Source organism: Pezoporus occidentalis, unplaced genomic scaffold (assembly GCF_034315485.1).
Source record: "Pezoporus occidentalis ecotype Australia unplaced genomic scaffold, CSIRO_AGI_Poc_V1 ctg172, whole genome shotgun sequence".
NCBI classification, from domain to species: Eukaryota; Metazoa; Chordata; class Aves; order Psittaciformes; family Psittacidae; genus Pezoporus; species Pezoporus occidentalis.
Genome location: NW_026913554.1, coordinates 3,072,382 through 3,090,760, shown reverse-complemented (window position 1 = coordinate 3,090,760; position 18,379 = coordinate 3,072,382).

Genomic DNA, 18,379 nt, shown 5'->3' with positions numbered 1-18,379 from the left:
TCTCTGGTGCATTCCCCCCCCATGAAATGAATGGAGAGAAGGGAAGAGAAAGAGAGGAAAGGGGATGAAAGGAGAAGGGAAAGAAGGAGGAAATATCATATATGTGGTCGTTTTATACTAACTGCTCAAAGGGAGGAGAGCAGGAAATATTTTTTCTAAAACATAAAGGAATTATGTTACCAGTAGATTATAGATTATAGGAATAAAAACGGTATACCACACATCAGCAAAAATGGTTCTAAGTTAGGAGAAAAATGAATTAGCTTATCTAATTTACCCATTTCCAAGGCTGAGATCACCTCATGCACTTGTGTGCAGCCAAAAGATTGAGACTGAAAGGGATTCTTTTTTTCCAGAGACAATGGTGGGAAACACAACATTACACTTGTTGCTCTCTCCTTTTCTTTCTATATCTCTTATTCTCTGTCTTTTGGATTTCTATTCCCAAGAGCAAACCAGAGCTTCAGGGGCTCTTTGGTTGGCTGCTAGACACAAGAGCTATAGCGGGGAATGCAACAAGAGATGAGTGCAGGGCTTAACCTCCTACCTTCTCCCATCTGACCCTGAGCCCCCCTGTTTCAGCTCCTTCACAGAGGTTCCTCAGGCTAAATAAATAATGCAGATATTGGCCACATTGCTGCAGAGATGGTGCTATCCCAGAATTTCTTTCTTTGGGAAAGTCAATATTTTGAGACCTGTGTTTAAGAAGAAACATGAAATGAAAGATTTTGTTTAACTTTCATACAACTTGAACCATATTTTTAAAGTTGAATGTCTGGAAGATTGAAATGTTAAAATTAAGCTATCAGGAGGTTATCATCCCACAGTTTTCACTTTCTGTCATATTTTATTCTGCCACTGCTAGCCTGTATTAGCAGGGGAAAAAATCCAAATAATTGTAATTATTTTAATAGTTTAAATTCATTCAAATAATTCTAAATATCATGTGGCATGTGATTTAGAATACTGTAACTTAAAATTCTGTCTCTTGTTTTAGTTGACACACAGTTACAATGCTACTTAATGCAAACTGAAATTTGAATTGTTTCCAGCCCATGTTGTAACAGTTTAAATACACAGAAAGAGCAAACCAAATTATAATAATGTAGTCAAGCTTTACAGTACAAATGGCTCTTCAGCCTAATTTTCCACCTGATTTTTTTCCTCGAAAATTTGTGCTGTCCTTTTGGTGTATGTTATTCAGGACAATTAACAAACAACAGTCCTTTCCAATTAACAAACAGCACAGCACCAGTGGAGTGCTTCCCCATCAGAAATTACAAACTGCTATTTCCTCTATCCCTCCTGCCCCATACTTTTGACAATATGGATTCATGTAAGGGAGGAAAACTGTATCTGATCTGAGTATTGCCTTGAGAAAAGAGAATAAAATGTTGGGTTGTTGCCAGCTCTACTGTCTTGGAACAACCCTTGCTATGAAAGCTCACACCACTATTATTGCTATAAAAAATTCTCTTAATATTGTCAAGACCTTTTCTCAAATCTCACTGATTTGGGGCCGTCTTTTCTTTATTAACAATGGGGTTTAAATCTCTGCAGGTTTAACCACCTGCAGAAGTTGCTAGATGCTGAAGCTGGGAAAAAGAACAACAACCAGACTTTATTTCCCATTATTTAATTCCAGAAATCTTGCACGTGTGCTTAATTTAAAGTACGTGTGTATTCTCACTGGAATCAGTGGGAATACGCAGATGACTAAAGGTAAGCAGATGTGTAAGTTGTAGGATCTGGGTCTGACATTAAGACAAGCTTCAACAAATGAAAGCTGCAACAAAAGGGGAAATCAAAGGTGACAGAAGCAATAAACAGTAATAATATTGTGGAGTCAATCTAAGACACGTATGTCAGGACCATCATCATACTGTATTCCAAATTTAAAAAACACATGTAAAAACAAATTCCCCAATCACAAATCATTTTCTCTTAAGGGAGATACCTAGAGGCATAGGAGCTAAGTCTTCAGAATGAAGCCAATTGAGAAGAAAGCAGGTTTTCAGACTGTTGAAAGACAATGTTTCAAATAGTATGCTCACTATACAATATCAGAAAAAACCCTCAAAATATTGGAGATGTATCTTCATAGCAAAGATGTTATGAAAGCAACATCTATATAGCAGCCGTATTTGAATGAGTATTATGTAAGTCAGAGAAAAGAAGGTGACCACCATCAAAGCCAGAGATGATAAAAGGCACAGGAGAAGGTCTTAGCTCTCTGAGCAGGAAAGCCTTAGTCTCAAGAATACGTTAAAAAAAGTACGGCAGTATATGACTGAGGATAAATGTAATAAGAAATCACAAAAATCTTTTACCTTGATTGATTTGGAAGTTCTTCCTTGCCACTTATCTACCCGTCAGTTTCAATCTACATATAACATATAACCTGAAGGGAAAAAAAAACGTGGGGGGAGGAGGGGGAAAGAGGAAGAGGGTGAACAAGAAGTAATGGAAATGTCATTACAGCTTCATTTTGGATGATGATTCTGGCTTGAGTGTTTTACATAAGCATCCCTGGTACCCTGCTGGTGTGTCAAAGCTGATGATATACCTCCTGCTGAATCCTTTATGGCAGAATTCCTTCTTTCAAACATCTGATCTCTCGGGAGTCATCCCTTTGTTAGTATATATGTAGCCAAGATGCAGACATTTAGTAGGAAGGAAACACATAGGTGTCAATTCTAATTATATTTTAATGATGCGAATTATATCTTTGATATTAAGTATCTGTTTAAAGTTATTATTTTATCATAGCACCTATGCTTTTAGAATGATACTGAAAATCACACATGACCTCTAAAGACCATGGAGTGATTGGCTTGTGTGTGGTAACTGCAGTGGTCTGGAAGGAGAAGGAGACAGGAGCTCCGTAAGATTTTCAAAGGAAAAACACTTAAAAGTTAAATTCTCAGCTCAAATTTATGATGCACATTACCTGTGTCATGAAAGTTTTATACTGACAGAGTCAGGGCAATTTCTCACGTCTAGCACTCAGTGGGAGCTTATAGCACAACTTGGAACAGGGCTTTTGTCCTTAATGCTCATATTGATATTCACTCCAGTGCAGAGATGGGGATGAATCATGGCTTTTGAAGTCATAGCCACATCAGAAAATCCCTAAGTTTGAGGGCACTTGGACTGATAGTTTTGGCTCAAATCATCTCTGATCTTCTTGTAAACAATTTGGCATCCTTCCTACATACTCAGTGAATGATGTGAACCAGGAAAGAAAACAAGTACGCTAAAATAATCCTTCTCCCCCCTATTGTGCACGTGAATGAAACTGAGTCCATCAGAAAGGAGACCTGCCAGTATCAGCAGGGAGGTTATTATCTTTGCATATATTGTTTGCTAAGAAAATCCCTGTTAAGATCCGTTGTGGTGATATGCAGAATTGTGGGAGGATGCATTTGCACTACACATTTGCATCTGGCTTTTTAATTTCCTGGGTCTCTAAAACCATCCCACATGAACAGTGTGCCACCCCTAAAAAGATTAATATATATCCTGATAGAGCAAGACATATATTCTGACAGCAGTTGCCAGCTTGATGAACAGGACGTAAGTGGCATGGCTGCTGCTGATACCAGGGGTCTTGGTTGGACATCTCAGGACTGTCCTTTCACTCTGCCTCTTTTATGTCACCATGTTGCATCTGTCTTCCCTTTCTACAAATCTCCACCTGTAAAAAGGACAAGAAAAACAACACAGAGTCATGATCTGTGTTTTCTGAACTGCCCTATGTCTTAAATTTAACAGAGGTTAGCAAATGGGCAACAGGCAAGAAGGAGGGAGAGAGCGAGATGTGTTTGTGTCCATGCCTGTTTATTCACATCTGTTCCCAAACTCCTGCTTTTGATTTTGTATGAGCACAAACCGCAAGCAACTGCTGAAGGCTAGAGGAGGAGCAGCACGAAATTGGTGCACGTGAAATCAAGATCTGCCTTTAGTACGGGACAGAGCTGAAGGATTCTTGAACTCACAAGAAACAGCTTGCGAAAGGGGGAAAAAAAGGCAATAATGGCAACAATTTTTTAAAAACAAAGAGCAGGATCCCAAAATAAAACCCACACCATTGGTGGTCACTAACACTGTGCTTAAGTTGTCATCTGTTGAATCTGGCAGCCTCCACATCATTCAACAGATAAATGCCTTTACCAGGACCCTCTGGACAACAAGGATATACAGCACACACATTTAAACCAGACTGCTAGGGCTGGGGGAAACTCTGTTGGTGGTCACAGACACCAAAGAATCAGGTATAGGAAAATCCGAGTAAGGCAGATGTAAGCTCAGTGAAAAAAATGAGAAGCAAACCTTTTTCTCCCAAATTCTTATCCAACATTTTGATAACCCAGGCTAATTGCACAGTAATGTAGCCACTCACAAATTGAAGAATACACTCGGATTACGTTTGTGTGGCTAAAGTGGAAGTGGTCTTGCCTTTCAGAGAGCCACAGAGCCATACAACTTGCTTTGAGAAAGCAGGATATATTTCATCTGCTCTATTCTCAGTTGCTCTAAGGAGCCACATATGGCTAGAGGTACTGCCTACTCTGCAACCTATTAAACATGCCACAGCAAAGTACTCTCAACTGTACGCCATGTGGTGAGTCTCAGCAAAGCAAGAAGTAGTGGGATTTTTTTTGCAGGTTATTACATGGCCTCAGAAATCCTGAGCCTGTGCAAACATTAAAAAATACTCAAAATATTTGAACTGAAAAACACACTCATTTGCTGTAATGTCTGTGGATTTCTTAAAAAAAATACAGGATCTTCTTTTCCAGTCATCCTCTCAAATATGAAGTGGGATAATGAAGAATTCTAAACAATTTTATTGTAGCATGTTTTCATAGGCTATTTACAGCCATTTCAATTTATTCATTTATGCACATTTTGTCTCAGTTTTCAAACAAAACCAAACCTTTCCTGGGGGTAGCTTCATCCAATTTTGTCTTATGCTCCACTGTGCTTCGACGTACTCCATGGACACAGGTGCACTACTGGACTCTTCTTTATTCACATCAGGGCTGGCATGGAGCTTCAATGGCCAGCAATTATGCCTGAGGCTTTTAAGGGGTATTTCTGAGGTGCTGCAGCCCCTGACACTCCAGCGGGAATACTGTTTTGGAACAAGGCAAGCAAATGTGAAGATGCTTCTGTGTGACACAGTATAGCTTGAACACTCTCCTGTGTGCTTGCTGCCATCACTGTGCCAATGCTCTTTGAGGGTATTATCCAGATTTATTACTTAAGTCTCTCTTTTTTTCCTTTTTCTTTCCCTCTCAACAGGCTATGACTAGGATTAGCATTTTCTATGTTATCTGCTGTGTACACATGTAAGGGGACAAGAAAACTAACCTTTTTGAAGTCAAGGGCAGAGAATACTCCACAGACTATTCCCTTTTCACAAGATATTTTCCATCATATAATGCAGAAGCAAAGTTATTAAAATGTTACTTCTATAGAATTTTCCAGTTCCTTTTGCTTATTACTAATTGACATCATCCGGGCCTCCTGCACTTTTGGGTGAGCAGTTGTTTTGTAGTCCAATGCATGAATTTATCTTCACGTGCCAAAGAAAGCTTAGGAATTGCCCAATCTCTTTCAAAACCTAGGAAAAGTAGGAGGTTGTATCTGGCAGCAGCAATATGCATTAAACATTCTGAAAGAAAGCTTTGTTATTAAGGAGAGGCAACCCATTTGGATCAAGCAGGACCAACATAAATCTTCATTTGGGGCTTTAAACATACCATGAAAAAATTCTGAAATTAGGCTATATTTATTTCCTCTTTTTGTTTCCCCCCACAAGCATTTTTTCCCTGTATTTCCTAGGTCTGTGCACTTCTAGATTTTAGCCTTTTAGGAAAGAAATAACTTCTCTGATTATCCTGTGGACCATATGTATTGAACAAAACAGAATCAAATGAAAACCCATTTTAGTTAATGCATGAGATTGTTTCTAAATACTTTGGTTGACTCTCCTGAAGCGGACAACCTCTATGCCTTGCAGGCAAAGGCAACAGAACAATTTCTGTTCTCACTACACTAATTTATAGAACTTGAGGCCCTAAGCATTTCTCAGGCTGCATGCACACAGAACTGAGCCCTGAGGCACCTTTCCTCGGTCAAATGGCATGCACACAATTAAAAACCAGAATGAGTCAGACCAGACCTGACTGAACCTTCTTGAAGATGTGAAAAGCATGCAATCATTCCCCTCACTTTTTTTCACCTTTATGTCTACATCTGTTCTTTTCTCCTCTTGCTGTACAGGAGGTTTGGATGTAGTTTTGGAAAGCTTAGCCCTATTATGTATTGTTGAAAACTCTGGCTAGTTTTGCAACAAGCTGCCCATCACAAAGCGTTCCTCCCAGAGAGAAGTGATGCAATGCTTTCAAAGAAAGCTCTTGCTCCCAGTGGAGAAAATGTAAACAAGCCAGATGAACATGTCAGAGAGCTGCCAGTTCTTTAGATCTAACGTAGAGTCTCTCAGTGTTTTCCTGGTGGAAAGGTCCAGCTCTTAGAATTGTATATGACATGGGAAACTTATATTTATTTATAAATAATTCACTTCTAACCCTTGAGATTCCAGAGAAAAAACAAGGACTAGACTGACGCAGCAAAGGGGCCAACAAAATCCTCCCTCCCCTATTCCCCCCCCCCCCAAATTCTTAACAATTGCATGATTTTTGAACAGCGTAACTTATTAAGGCGTTTCTGAGTCATGATCTTGAACCTCTTAGTGGTGGCAATATTCACGCTATATTGATTCCCCCAGATAAAGCAAGCGCCCTACGTGCATTCAGCTAGGCTTGGGGAGAGCAAGACGGTCTCCCACGGTCTCACACGGGAGAGAATTACAGCTAGCTGATGCTGCTGGTGACACAGGGCTGTCTAACCTACCCTGCAGATGATGGGCTGAAAGGGGAACTTCTGCTTATTGAGGTAGGGCTTGGATATTTTATTTTGTTTTGTTTAATTGAATTTCATTTTATTTTACTTTGCTTTGCTTTATGGGCAAAATCTGAATAGCAGCAGTGCCTTAAAAGGAATTAAATAAAAATAAAAATAAATAAAAAATCCCTTGCCTCCTCTTCCAGCTGTGTCTGTTTGGTCCATTGAATGCCAGTGCTCCCCTGGGGAAGCCCTTAGCCTGTGGCAGGACAACCACTCTACCAGTGGCAGGCTATAGACACCGAGTAACTAGTTCTCCTGCCCAAAAGAGCAATCCTGAAAATATTTTGGGTGGTAATCTCCTGTTTTATTGGATGCATGGACAGGAAGGATGAAGTGGGGATGACTGAATTTAGAGATGGTGCCTCACAACTGCATAAGAATCTGAAATCTATGGAATATTTGGAACCTCTGTGTTTCCAAGGCTCTGGAATGTGGTTAAAATAATATGGAAATTAAAAATCCTGCTGAAGCCTTTGACTGACTGTACCTTCACTGAGTTGAGGCCAGCTGGGAATTTCCTTAATCCCTAGAATGAAGTGAGGTTTCTGATGCAGATAGCCCACAGTAGAGCTACAATGTTGCATGGGTTTTATGGGTTCCAATAACTCTGCTTTAATCAGAAAATTAGAAGTAACCAAGAAGCCCCCCTTAGGCCTGATTTGCTACTCTATAAAACCAGTATAGCACCAGATTAATACCATGGTTTTCAGTGGAGTTATGCTGGCATAAAATTGATGTCAGAAATGGGTGAATCAACCCCCAGGACAGCTGTGAATTATTTTCTTTCTATCTATCTGACATTTTCATGTTTAGGTGAAAGAAAAAATAAAAGGAGTTGGGAATGAATCCCAGATGGAGTCAAACTGAAAGGCTTGATAAAGATGGACTTTATTGCTAGTTTAATCACTCAAATATACAGAATATAAGTCTCCTTAACAGAAAGCAATATCTAAACAACCTGGCTGCCACAGTTCATTCTTTATAAATTACCAACTTCCACTTGTGCATTGACATTAGTAAAACTCTGTGAGGTACTACAATGGACAAATCAAAATGTTTGGGTAAGATTTACCAATTATTATTTCATTTTTCTGAAGACAAAGCTATAATATCTACTCTTTGGTACTAGGAATAATTTTGTAAACTGTAATTTAAACAAAGAATTTAGTGGTGCATTTTCTGTGTTATGCATCTACAAGAAAATACATAATTGCATAAAATTGAAGAATGCTATGTTAATTTAAAAAAAAAGAAAGACTAGGCTTTACAGTGCAGTAAGATTTTAACTTAAGTGAGCCCGTTCAGTTTTGTACCATTTGAAAAATGCCAGTATTGTAACATTTACTAAATATTTGCAAAATCACATGAAATTGCTTAAAAATGGAAATCTGCTAAATAAGCAGAAAGAAAACATCTGTAAGTAATATAACATCTGAACATAAAAATATTAACCAGGAGATGAATGTTGCCAGACATATACATAATTATTGTACTTCATTAGGCCCAAGTCTGATGAATATGAGTTAAACTTGCAAATACATTTGAGATTCAATCCTCTCTTGCACCACTTTCACATCAAGGAAATCCTATTAAGTGAATGTCAGTGGAGACCTTCTGCTGGTGTATGAGAAAAGGCAAATCAGGCACTGGGTTTATAGTTGGCCAGGAAAGACATAACAACTTATGATTTCAGCATCTAAAGTAGAATGAATACAAAAGCCCCAAAGTGCAATTTTTAACGCCAGGAATTGTACAACTGAAGCATGCAAAATGAAGCAATATTGTATTTTAGTGCCAAAGTTCACTCAAGATTTCTGAAAAACTATGGCTTGCCAATTCAATGTCTGCTGCATGCAACCAGGCAGTAACAAGGGACAAACATGGGAAGGTAAATGGCCAGCTTCCTGTACAAATACTTGACTTCATCTTAAATATTCAGCTGAAACCCCCTTACAGCCTTAATTCAAAACTGAATCTATTAGTTTTTTGCCCCGTATTTACACAGGGCTTTAGCATTTGTGCAACAGTTGGCATCACAGAAGGAGCTGAATTCAGAACTGATCCTCAGTGAGTATCAATAATTCTTAGGGAAACCCAAAATGGTGGGTCTTACATTGCTTTTTTTCCTTCACTGTCAGAACAGCTCATCTACTTAATTTAGGTTTATGTACTTATTTAAAGCCACATTCATCTACCAGTGTACACTTTACAAGACATTTTTCCTAGAGCAGTCCAAAGGGTCCCAAATGCCCCATATGCAACACACAAAGGAGATTCTGTTTCATATTTCGTTTACTGAACCGTACAGATAAATACATCACCGACAAATTTTGGTACTTTGTCCCCAGCTCAAAGTCTCACACATTAAGTAGCTCTCTGGGATTACCTGCCAATTACTTAGCTTGGGCTTGTGCTGCTCACGTTTCACAGATCAGTAATTCCTCTAAGATGCAGGTCTACTAAACTGCCATTGTACATACATCAGTAAAAAGAGAGACTAGCCAAGCAGGATCAAAAAAACAAGCTCAGATCTCAGTCTTGTCAATTCAGTACGTCTATGGCACTCTCTCCCTCACCCCCTTTGCATCCCATCCCACATATGAATCTGGTTCCTAGTCTAGAGCAGGGTCAGGAGGGACTGGTTCTCCTCAGGAATAAAAATAGATCCACTCAGTTTGTAACTACTTCCAAGAAGAAATTCATGCTCAAATAAGTGACCACCTCACACGCACACAATGCTCAAGATGTTTTCAAGATGTTGCTGCCAGGAGATTCACTCAGATGATTACCTGTCACTGCTACTAGTGCTGGGAAAAACAGCTAAAAAGCCCCCATGAAATGTCAGCTAGAAAAGCCACATGCAGAAAAAAATAACATGCCCTTAACTAATACTTCATTAGACAGAATAATCAAAAGTATATAGCACTGGTTGTAGTTGACTCTGGAAATAGGAGAAAAAGTGCTCTTCCCTAAAAATATCACATGAATTACAAAAAGAACTTTTGAGGAAATTTCCTGCTACAGTTTTGGCAGCACGCCACTGAGATAATGGGTGCTTCCCTCTCTTTACATTCATTTTTCTGAGTGAGACCTAAAAGCAAGAACTTACAGGCAGGTGTCGTGGTTTAAACCTAGCCAGACAGCTAAAAAAATCAAGGGCAAGACTAAGCAGGAGTGTTTTCAAAACTCTACAGGAGCAGCTACAAACACACAAAGCAGAAAGGTCCAAGCATCATAGTCGCTTTATACATACATTCCTAACCTCTTCTTAGAGCTGGGCAACAAACTTCTGTGAAGAAATTGAGCAATGCAAGATAAGAATTATGATTCCACTGAACACATTTTGCACAGTACATGTCTGAGAAATTGATTCTATTGATGTCTTTATGTGCAAGATATAGTCCAAAGTAATCGGGGAGGACAACATTTAAAAGAGAGAGAAAGTAAGGGAAGATTAAAAATTCTGTATTATCTAATGATGACAATAAAGAATTGACTCATGTTGAAATATATTCAGCAACATTTCCTCTATAAAACTACAGCTATGTAGAAAGGTCATCAGCAATAGAATACCAAATATAACAGAAACGTGCTAAATTTTATGAACTGTTTCAGAAAACACCAGGGTTGCCTTCTTATAATGGATACTAAGATTGACTAACAGACCTCTGTAGTTCTTATTTAAAAAGTGTCTTCCTCGATTATGATCTTTTTACGACAACCCCCATCTCATAACAAACCCCAAATTGCTTTATCTTACTTTCATCAGCATAGACTAAGAATGAATGTTTCATTCTCTGATTAACAGCCTTTACAATCAACTGTACCATTTTCCTGACCATGATCCTTGTGGAAAAAGGCTATTACTACAAGTTTCAGTGCCATGGGAAGTGATGTCTCATTCTTAATCTAGCTGTCACTGAGCAAAATGTCTATGTTCATTTCCTTGATTTAGCCATTTAGCTCACTGGTCAAATTCATTACTTCTCCAGTTACACAATTTGGGTGCGTAATTGTAAGTTATACCTGACTTTTAAAAAGATCCTTTACATCCTTTGTTGAGATGACATTTTCAAAGCAAGCAGGGAATAAAGATATTTGAACTTTCTTTTCCCTAATCACCTGCCAAATTCTACAGATTTCATTTCTGTTCTCTATACTTCCATTGGAAAAAATACCACACACCAACGTCATATCTTTATAGACAGCTAACCTGTATAGTCAGAATGATGCTACCGAGTTTTCCTATACCCCATTCATCATCACTATTACTTGAACACAGAAAGCTGATGGCTGGTGACAAGAAACCACCCTTTGCCTTCTTTCTGTGGTTTATGTCCAAAAAGGAAATAAATGTTCCTTTTACAGCTTTATGAGCCACTAATCACATAAGCCTTGATTAATGTACATATGCTCAGTGGTTCATGGTTTTGAAATGGACTCAGGAGAAGAGCAACTGACCCTGTCAAGACAGATACCTAAACTGGAAACAAAATCTCTTTTAACAACTTGAATCTACAGGTCTTTCATTAAAAAAGATTTTTCAGTTTGTCCAGAAAACTCGTGTTCAGATCTCTGGAAACCATTTCCCATGCTTCAGGATTGCTTACAGTAAATAAATCATGTGCTGGATTAACAGAAAACCCATGTTAAATTTTAGTTTGAGTCTTTAAGCTTGAGAGTTTACAAAGGGATTCAGCTAATTTCTTTTTATTTTCTTCATTGCTACCCAAGACCAATTGAGAGAAATCAAAGACATGCAGCTTATCTGACAGCCATGAGGGGTAATTTTAATTTGTCACATGAGAAATCCTCCTCAAAATACTCTAGTCAAGAATTAGCACATCTCTTGATTATACAGGAGACACAGGAGCTTGGGTATTTTACTTCAGTTCTAATTCAGCAAGGGATGTTCCTTATCCTTCTTATTATTCAAGTACCTTTGCATATGATTTTTAGTACTATTAATAGCATTACTTCAATGATATATTGCCACCCTTCTCTCACAGCACCATATGATACACACACATCACTCTGAATGATATATTTTTCTCAGTATCAACAGCCCTTCCTCCATAAGACCTTTTATGCCTTCTCCGATAACAACATGAGGAGCTGTCACGAAGAATACTTTTGACACATCCCCTGTGTCTACAGTTTATTGAGCATAGTTTAGCTGACCTGGTATTAAGTATTTTTGAAAACAATATTCTTATGGTATTGTAATTGTGATTAACAATTATCCCTTGTTACCCATTTCTTCCAATTTAGTAGAATCAGTTACTTTTAGAGCCTGGCAGCTCCTTATATTCCTGAGTTTTTCAGTTACTGGAGTTGCATAAGTTTGCTATTGATTCATTACCAGGTCAGCGAGAAAATACAAAATCCGTGCTAACTCAAAATAATTAATTAAATAAATGTTCTAACTATACACTAACTTTATCTGAATCTATTTTGACTTTATGTTGAGTTTGAAATAGTCAACATTAGTCCGATGACTAAACAAAACTTCCAGTCCACACAATGAAACTGAAGCACCATTTTTAAAAATTCTAAAGTCTAATGTACATTATTAAAAGCTAATAAGCAGTAAAGGCGATTTTCTTTCTATCACTATAAATCTAAATTGAAATTAAATATAGCCTGTATTTTTATTTATTTAACTTTGTATTATTTTACACCTGTAGATTCAGGTTTTTATTGTTTTTGCTGCTACTATCTTATCACTACTAGTATAAAGTTAGCTGATAAAAGTACATGCAATTTATTTGACATAGAATCTACAGTTTGTTGTTTATTTAAAGGCTCTTTCAGCACTGAGGGCTTATTTGTCTCAGATATTAGCTTGCTGCTTGGATTTTTTGAGTCTGAAGGCATCATCAGATACAGGTAAATATTCCTTGAATTCTCCAAGAAGCGAAGGCAGGTCTATCACCTACTACCTCAAACTGTTCTCCAGTTATTTTCTTGGACAGTTTTCTTTCTCTTCCTCTTTTGTTTTCTGAATTGCCTTTCTAAAATCTTGGGAGAATGTGCTTACAAATACATTACTTGAGCAGCATGCACTTACAGAGAACTCGTACACTGTACGTTTGAAGCATATTTCTTAGGTCTAAATTTTTATTCTATGAAAAAGCTATCTGATCATCACAATATGTTTTGGGGCTCCAGTAACCTCCTAATGACAAATCTTAAGTAAAGACAGAAATGCCATAATGAAGGAGGGTGTATGTACTTCATTCAGAAAGGCTTTGAGTGTTATTTTTTTGCAGTGTGTGTCATGCAACACTTGGGCAATCTTCGCATAACCTCAATCCCTTGTGCTCTTGTGTCTGCTCCTATAATGCGTGTATGGTGTGGCCTCATGCCTTAAAAATAACAAGGGCTTTCAGTAGCACATGAGGTTTTTCTGTGTTTTGTTTGATCTGGTTTAGTAGTGAGAACATTCTGTATAAAGCAAACTGCCTTTTAACCCTGTATGATGCTGGTGTAGGAGCTGCAAAGAACATGCCCATTAATCACTTAGGAGCAGTAGGAAATGAGACACTTGGCTACTATATACAGCTTTGTATTCTAATGATCTGCAGCTATTTGTAAATAATAAAAATAAAAATAATCCACAACCAAATCAACCAAACAGAGGTATAAGATTTGAGCTAAACCCACCTGTCAGGGAAGAGATGCAACGTTCTCTAGCTTGCACATCCAAGCAATAAACTGGTGTTTTCAGCTTTGTACTTCCAGCATGACCAGGTTTATGCATCTGACTCTTGCAGGCTCTTGACTCTTTTGAAGGGGACAGAGCAGCACAAAGGAGTTTGTGCCAGGATGCTTCTGTTCATTCTGTATCAGAGAAAGACAAAGTTCTGAAAATAATGACAGATATTTTTCAGAAGGCTTCTAAAGACCGTGTTACAGCTAAAGTAACCATGGCAAAGGGCAGAAGGGTGCTGTGTGGGGCAGCACCAACAAACAGCTAGGTTATTACCATAACCTCCTGCTGTATTTTATGGACAATATGCTTCTCTAGTACACTAACAAGTTTAGAAAGAATTTAAGTGCCCAAATGGTATTTGGCACCTAAACCAGCACTGAAATCACAAAATGCTTGCTCTGCTATTGCATCTGACTTTTCCAGCACCCACTTTCTAAATGTAAACTTTACTAGGTACCTTTGGGACCTGGATTTAAATCTGTGTGCATTCTCTTTTTGAACTTTGATCCCCTTGATCATGCCTAAATTCAGTCCAGCAATTCAATTTTCCCAGTTAACTCCCCTGCAGGGCCTGATGCAGAAGGCTTTTTCAGAGGAAGACCAGTGTGCTCAAAAAGAATTAGGACCCAATTCCTTACAAAAGGCTCTACTTTCCTTTAAAATACAAACAGAAAAGGAACCGACATTAGTTATTCTGCATATGCATTAGTCCTCAAAGCAATTTCTGGTGCCTGGAAGACACAGTTCCCATTTCTTTAACAGTCTGAGGGATTTCAGATCTATGTTGCTCATCTTTTCAGGAAGTAACTTGTTTTTACCTGATCAATATCATCTACCAGAGAAAGAAGAGAAAGGTAACGAGATGATTTTTGCAGTACACTGTCATCAGATGATCATTTGAGAGACTGATTCTATTTCCTGACAGAATTACTGCTTTTTTCTTTTTTTTTTTTTTTTTTTCCTAACAGGGAGAAAGAACAAGACATTCATCCAGGTGAAGCTAGTGGACTATAATTCCCTAGCAAAAATAAGTGCTTTCTCACAGGGCAATGTGCACACAGGACAAAGCTTTAGAGAAAAACAGAGCTCTCCTACTGTGGCTTTTGTGTTCCCAAGAGTCACCACAGGTAATCTTTCACCCAGGAAGCTTGCTGCATGGTCTCACTCTAGAGCACATAACTAACTTTTTAAACTATGCCTGAAAGCTACAATACAATACTGTTTCAGAAGAGTACCTAAAATGTTAACACGGTGACACTCACCATTGTGATGCCCTAAACCAGGAATTTAGAATCCCTGACTTACTATTATTTTGTCTAAATCAGTAAACAGATGAAAAAACCTAAAATGTAGCCTGACTTTACTAATTAGGTCACAATAAGAGCAAGTTAACGGTACATGTTTTCCCCACTGTAGAAACTGTAATCTTACCCTGACATCCAGAGCAATGCCTAAGAGGTCAGTGTAAATCCCTGCCACTTCTGAACTGTTGGTTATCTCCCCTGTATAACTCATCTCCCCATGTTTTGTGCACATTTAGAATGAAGAATATGCAACTTGGAGCAGGAATTAAATATTCATTGCAATAGAGGGCAGTAGTATTCATTTACAAACCAGGCACAGCTGTGTACAGTACCAGTGCAGTTGTCAGACAACTTACACAAAGGGAGTGATGTGAAGGAAAAAAACTTCTTCCTTGGAATTGAATTGTATTTTTAATGCCTTGATCAGAGTGCATAATAAACTCACATCACACTCCTTACAGATAAAGATAGGTAATTAGAATGTGCAATCCTAATTTTAAAACCATCCTACACGTATTAAAATTAGTAACCTCTTAGGAAATCGGTCCAAATTTATGAGTGAACAGAGGCTGCAATCACTTGTGCTTCATGCAACAATATGTGCAATTTATAAAACTACAGTACTGAACTTGGGCCATCCCTACCCCATTAAAAATGAAAGACTCCTCCAAGCCAGTGGAAACTGGCAATCTTCACTGAGTAGCAACAGCTTACAGAAATATATCTCCATTTGTAATCATTTCAGTGTATGGATGATGACATTTGGAAACATCTGGATCTGATGATGTCCACAGGAGATTCCAAAATGGTAGTGTCTAAATGTGATGATACGATAAATACAAGATGTTTTATTTTAGATTGAAATAGCAGAATAAAGACAAGGGCAGATTTAGATAAAGCTCTCAGGCTTGGGACTTCAGGTGGCAGCGTGCATGCCTCTTAACTCTTGAAAACACCTCCAGCAACAGCCACCTTCTGTGATCTCCGAGCAGCCCCACAGCTGCTCTCCAGCCAAAATTCTTAACAGGCTTGTGCTCACCAAACTATGTGGCCATAATTCAAACCATTCACTGCTCAACATAATTAAGAACCAATCTCTGAGTCCAGAACAATAGTCTGCTCAAGCACTAGCACATGGGAGCAAAATGAGACTTTATGTCTTGGCTCATGTTGCTTTCATCATTTTTTTTTTCCCTTCCAAACAAAACCTTAGCTTCCCCTTTCCTCCCTGCAGCCCATCCACGAGCAGTTTTCAGGTTACCATAGACTCCTTCAGACTTTCTTCACCACAGAAATGGAGCCACAAAATTACCCCAAATGTATTGTCATGCACGAGCGCTAAAGCAATAAATTTAGGATCTCCGACTTAGCGATTGCTCGCTTGGAGATCTAACAGTGAGACACTGAAAACCGATGGGGCACTGTTATTTCTAGTCCATGCCAGATACTTTTGCTGTGGAACAAGAGGGGAAATGGCAGGCTTTACACAAACCTTGCTGGTGCTTAAAACCCTGATGACTCAAGAACTACTTCATGCCTCAGCCTGACCAAAGGCAGCCTCAGGGATATCTCTGACAGCCAAGAATAGCTCGTATGGAGCAGCCCTAGGCGATTTCTGGTTTCCCACTACATTCCCTGCTCCACCATGGGAAGGCTGAGATGGCTCAGAGAAATAAAAGTGGTTTTATGACATGGTTTTCCCCTATCAGGCAAATTTCCTGCTAGACTGGGCAGGCGCTGCTCAGCTCTGTAGCCAAGAGGTTTCAGGAAGGCTTGCTCTTCATCAGGAGCAGGTCTTCCTCATCCCTGATGCATGTGACACCACTAACCACATCTGCACCATGTCTTCCATCGTGGGTTATGTATAGCCACTGATAATGAGTCATACCTTCAATATAGGTTGAAGAATAAATACAATGATGCAGGAAACAACACAGACAAAAGTCTAAAAGCCACCCTGTAGTTGAAACCAAGAAGAATTGAGCTCCTGTTCCTACAAGCACTGGGCTTTTTAAAAATGACTTTCCCCACTTCAAGCTACTGACAAAGAGATAAACCCTGGAAATATTTTCTGTTTTGCAAAACAATGTTCTCTAAAGGAGGCCAGGGAAGGAACATAAAATATATTTTGAAGATCTGAAATCAAAACCATGTGGAGACTCATGGAAAAATACAGCAGACAAGGGTTAATGAAGAGGAAATATCAGCAAGGTTCATGTCATACTTTTCACTATTTACTCCTTACAAATGAAACAGCTTCCTTCCCCATGGAAAGGCCACTGCTAGACTCCATAGGTCTGGAATTTGCACAAATTAGAGAGATCAGCTGAAGATCTAAACAGCCAGTGAGGAGGCCCTAGCTGCTCACGATGGCTCCAATTTCCCAGGAAATATAAAGGGCATGCAGCTCAGCAAGGAACTGTCTCCTTAAAGGTGACTATCCTGCTTAGTGATGGTGACAATGCCTGAGGTTTCGGTGGTGACAGGGGAGGGGGCTAGTTTTGCTCCACTTCTGCTGGCTGCCGTGGTCTCTGATATACTTCCCCTGTAAGGACCATGGGATGGTCAAACCCCTTCAAACTCAGCGAAAGAAAGATATTGCTGCCAATTTGCTCAACCTGATGGATTTTGTGAGTGGGAAGGGAAGAATGATTAGAAGAGCTCCTCAGCAAGCTCCATCTGGGCATGCTATGGATTCCACAATTCGGAGGAGCCAAAAAAAATTGTTCTTGCAGTTCAAAACCCTTTACCCTCTCCATGAGGCTCCTATCAGCTTTCCCTCCAACTCCAACTAATTGAATTAGCATTATTGAAATGCAAAAACATAACAGGTAAATTAAGTTTCAGCAGGGCATTTCTATCCCCTCATTAACCCTTGCTATTAATAAATAAAAATAAATCAATAACCCCCCCCGCGAAGCTTCTGATATTGTCCTTGTAAGACATATCCACTGAAGTTAAACAGTACCCATGCCCAATCACTTAGCAATTCAAAAATAAGATACATGCATAGTTTACGTCATCTTTCATGGACAGCTCAGAAAGAATTAGAGCCATCCACTTACCAGTCTGTGGCTCATTTCTACTTGGGAAGCAAGGATTTGCTGCCAGCAGTGTTTTTAGGAGCGTAGACACTATTGTAATTTCATTAAAATTGTTCCTAAACTTCCCAGCTGCTCTGCCACGTGTAATGGGATGTGCATGCTGCTGCTTACTTTTGCACTTCGCCTGACACTTTGGCATACAGTTTGGCATGCAAAAGGAAGGAGAAAGTCACCACTGTTGATGTTAGTTTCATTTTGCTATTGGCACCAGAACAGCTTCTCCTTAAAGTTAATATGTGCCTGCTGAAGGTATCCATACTACTTGTGTGTCGCAGTAAAGA